The sequence below is a fragment of the Nomascus leucogenys genome, chromosome 3, assembly GCF_006542625.1.
Source record: "Nomascus leucogenys isolate Asia chromosome 3, Asia_NLE_v1, whole genome shotgun sequence".
NCBI classification, from domain to species: Eukaryota; Metazoa; Chordata; class Mammalia; order Primates; family Hylobatidae; genus Nomascus; species Nomascus leucogenys.
Genome location: NC_044383.1, coordinates 113605725 through 113610369, shown reverse-complemented (window position 1 = coordinate 113610369; position 4645 = coordinate 113605725). Strand labels below are relative to the sequence as shown.

Here is a 4645-nt window from a genome sequence, read left to right as displayed (position 1 = left end):
TCTGGGGTTTTCGGCATTGACATTCACTCTAGGATTGTGGGTTACAGCCCCTCCCCCTAGGGGAATATTGGTCTTGCAATTTTCTGCCCTAAAGTTGAAAGTATTATTTTCTTAATAGTCAGCTTCAAGCCCCTTCCTATGTGCTGTCCTATAACTGCCCTGGTCAAGCCCTTCTTGGTCAAAGAAATGGAGAGTTCCCAGACTCCCGGCCTGATGAACAGCACCTACAGTGATAGGCAAGTGGCCACCTGAATATTTTTTGGTGTCTCCACTTCTGGGTAGGTTCTCCAGCAAGTCAGGGCCTCTGAAGTCTCCCCTTGGGTAATGCAATTTACCCTTCCCTTCCTCCTTTCTACAGTCACTATTTGTTAGTCCCCCTCATATAACTCTCACTCTCTGTGGAATTTAGGCTCAACATCCAACTGCCATTTGTAGTTTGTAATCCATTTTTGTAACACCTTGCTATCTATAGAAAGTGTGAATTTAAAAAGGGAAAAGCAACTAGGCATTTGCTAAACTTAGGCTAACTAAAACCCCCTGTAGAGACTCTTAGTGGACATGGGGACAACAGTGAGCATCCCAGAGGATTCACAATTAGGGTGTCTTTTAGACAACTGAAGTAAGTTCAAATTAGTGCAAAGAAAACTGGCACTTTGAAACCATCAGCTCTCATGAGGACCCATCACTATCACAATAAAATTATGGGGGAAACTGTCCCGCATGATCCAATCACCGCCTCTCAGGTATCTCCCTCAACACATGGGGATTATAATTTGAGATGACATTTGGGTGGCGACACAGAGCCAAATCATATCATTCTGCCCCCAGACCTTCCCAAATCTCGTGTCATTCTCATATTTCAAATCACAATCATGCCTTCCCAATAGTCCTCCAAAGTCTTAACTAATTATGGTATTAAACCAAAAATCCAAGTCCAAAGTCTCATCTGAGACAAGTCAAGTCCCTTCCATCTACCAGCCTGTAAAATCAAAAGGAAGTTAGTTACTTCCAAGATACAATGGGGGTACAGGCATTGGGTAAATGTTCCTATTCCAAATGGGAGAAATTGGCTAAAACAATGGGGCCATAGGCCCCATGCAAGTCCAAAACCTGTCAGGGCAGTCATTAAATCTTAAAACTCTAAAATGATTTCTTTTGACTCCATCTCTCACATCCCAAGCATGCTGATGCAAGGGGTGATCTCCCACAGCCCTGGGTAGCTCTGCCCCTGTGACTGTGAGGCTACAGCCCCTGTGGCTATTTTCACAGGCTGGTGTTGAGTGCCTGCAGCTTTTCCAGGTGCATGGTGCAAGCTGTCAGTGGATCTACCTTTCTGTAGCCTGGAGGACAGTGGCCCTCTTCTCACAGCTCCACTAGGCAGTGTCCCAGTGGGGACTCTGTGGGAGCTCCAACCCCACATTTCCCTTCCACGCTGCTCTAGCAGAGATTCTCCATAAGGGTTCTGACCCTGTAGCAGACTTCTGCCTGGACATCCAGATGTTTCCATACATCCTCTGAAATCTAGGTGAAGGCTCCCAAACCCCAGCTCTTGTCTTCTGTGCACCTGCAGGCCCAACACCACATGGAAGCCACCAAGGCTTGGGGATTAGCATCCTCTGAAGCAATGGTCCCGAACTGTACCTTGACCCCTTTTAGCCACAGCTGGAGTTGGAGTGGCTGACATACAGTGTGCCGGATCCTGAGGCTGCAGAGGAGCAGGGCCCTGGGCCTAGTCCAGGAAACCATTTTTCCTTCCTAGGCCTCTGGGCCTGTGATGGAAGGGTTTGCTGTGAAGATCTCTGACATGCCCTGGCGACATTTCCCCATTGTCTTGGCTATTAACATTCAGCTCCTCATTACTTATACAAATTTCTGCAGCTGGCTTAAATTCCTCCCAGAAAATGGGTTTTTCTTTTCTACCATACAGTTAGGCTGCAAGTTTTGCAAACTTTTATGCTATGCTTCCCTCTTTTTTTTTCTGTCCATAAGTTTATTCTCTTTATCTGAAAAACCCTCATAGAAAATTGGTTTAGCTCTCAGCAGTCTGCTCCTGAGCTCTGAGGAAGCCTGCCCTTTTTTGAGCTACCCAATATTTCTTCTGAGCAAGGGATATTTTGGGAAAGTTCCACCTCTTCTTTTTAAGTTCTTTCTTGGACTTCTTTTTGTAGACTGGATTCTCTCATATAGCAGCATGAGCTTTCTTATACATTTCCATCATGTCTGGAGTTATGCTGTTCTTTACGTATTGAAAGAACTGTTTCTTGTTAGGATCTTCATCTTCTTCCATTAAGTAGTGCATGTCATCTGCAACTTTCTGGCCCATGATGTAATTCTGGTGTACTTCTGCATTAAATTCTTTGCTTTCAGAATCATAACCAGGGAATCATTTGGTACTGTGAGGGATAGACAAGCCTCCATCCACAGCTCCCTTCAGGGCACCAAAAACTTGATTGCCAGTGGTAGTTCTGGCAAGGCTTGCATCCAAATAGCAGGTAGAGGCACCTGGCTGACCATCAATGCTTTCCACATTGTATTCATCACCAGTCACCTCCACTTGGCCTTCATAGATCTTGTCCACATCAAACCTATTGAGAAGCCTGCGGGCTAGCAGCAGGCCAGTACAATATGCTGCAGCATAATTTGTCAGGCCAACATTCACACCATATTTTGGCAGTTTGTGTGCATACGCTGCACAGACTATCATATCCCCCTCTATATGGACATAAGCAATCTGACAAATGATACGTCTTTTTGTTACATGAACTATCATCCTGTATTTGGGTGTGTTGTATTTATTTTTATCCTGTATCACCAAGCATTTCTGAGCATAGTAATCATTTTTACCCTCTCATCGTCTTCCAAATTTCACTTGGTATCTCTTAAAGTAGGCCTATTGTTAACAACTTTAACAAACCCCATCCTGCAGAACAGAGACCTCTGCTTCCCTTTTAAATATAAGTTCCAACTTTTTTTTTTTTTTTGAGACAGAGTCTGGCTCTGTCACCCAGGCTGGAGTGCAGTGGCGCAATCTCAGCTCACGGCAAGCTCCGCCTCCCGGGTGCACGCCATTCTCCTGCCTCAGCTTCCCGAGTAGCTGGGACTACAGGCACCCACCACCAGGCCCGGCTAATTTTTTGTATTTTTAGTAGAGACGGGTTTCACCGTGTTAGCCAGGATGGTCTCAATCTCCTGACCTCGTGATCCAGCTGTCTTGGCCTCCCAAAGTGCTGGGATTATAGGCGTGAGCCACTGCGCCCTGACTGAGTTCCAACTTTGAACCATCTCTTTGTGAGTGCATATAGCTGAATGCTTTCAGAATCAGCCAGGCCACCTCTTAAACGCTTTGCTGCTTAGAAATTTCTTCTACCAGATACCCTAAATAATCTCTCTCAAGTTCAAAGTTCCATAGATCTGTAGGGCAGAGGCAAAATGCTGCCTGTATCTTTGCTAAAGCACAGCATAAGTAACCTTTGCTCCATTTCCCAAAAGTTTCCTTATCTCCATCTAAAACTGTCAAAGGCTTTTGAGCAAAGTGACTCCATTTTGAGTGAAGGCTAGGAAAATGAGGCTGAGACTTGCTGGGCTACATTTCTAGAAAATTAGACATTCCTAGCCTCTAGATGTTTATGGCTAAGGGAACACATTTATGATGTTTACTGAAACAGACCCAGTCTTGGGAGTGTCCAGATATCCTGATATCTGGAGAACAAGGACATTCCCAATTTTGCTATAAAGATAACAATATTGATTCTTGCAAAATACAGTAATTAAGAAAATTAATCCTTTATCACAAACGCTTGTAGCAGAGCACATCTCCCCAAGCACTATTTTTATCCTATAAATATACAAGCATTGTACCTAGGGTAGAAGCATTCCTCTTCTTACTTTCAGGAACATCCTACTCTGTCCGTGGAGTAGCTGTCCTTTTACTGCTTTACTTTCTTAATAAACGTGCTTTTACTTTGCACTGTGGAATAACCCTGAATTCTTTCTTGCATGAGATCCAAGAGCCCTCTCTTGGGGTCTGGATCAGGACCCCTTTCCAGTAACAAAACCACCTCAGCTTGGACTTCATTGTCTATATCACTGTCAGCACTTTGGTCAAAACCATTTAACAAGTCTCTAAGAAGTTCCAAACTTTCCCACATCTTTCTGTCTTCTTCTGAGCCCTCCAAACTATTCCAATCTCTGCCTGTTACCCAGTTCTAAAGTCACTTCAACATTTTCAGGTTATCTTTATAGCATTACCGCACTCCTAGTACCAATTTTCTGTAGTAGTCAATTTTCACACTGCTATAAAGATACTTACTTGAGACTGAGTAATTTATAAACAAAAAGAGGTTTAATTGACTCACAGTTCTGCATGGCTTTGGAGGCCTTAGGAAGCTTACGATCATGGAGAAAGGTGAAGGGGAAGCAGATGCCTTCTTCACAAGGTGGCAGGAAAGACCTGGTGAGTGCAGAAAAAACTCCCACTTTTAAAACCGTCAGATCTTGTGAGAACTCCTTAACTATCACAAGAACAGCGTGGGAGAAACCATCTCCATGATCCAATCACCTCCCACCAGGTCCCTCTCTTGACACGTGGGGATTACAATTTAAGATGAGATTTGGGTGGGGACATGGACCCAAACCCATATCACAT

The 4645-nt window shown here is 44.2% G+C and overlaps 1 pseudogene; it reads right to left on the bottom strand.

Annotated features, from left to right (window-relative positions):
• Positions 1-1867: 1867 nt before the first annotated feature.
• LOC100582307 lies at positions 1868-2934 on the bottom strand (annotated as a pseudogene).
• Between the last annotated feature and the right edge of the window lie 1711 nt (positions 2935-4645).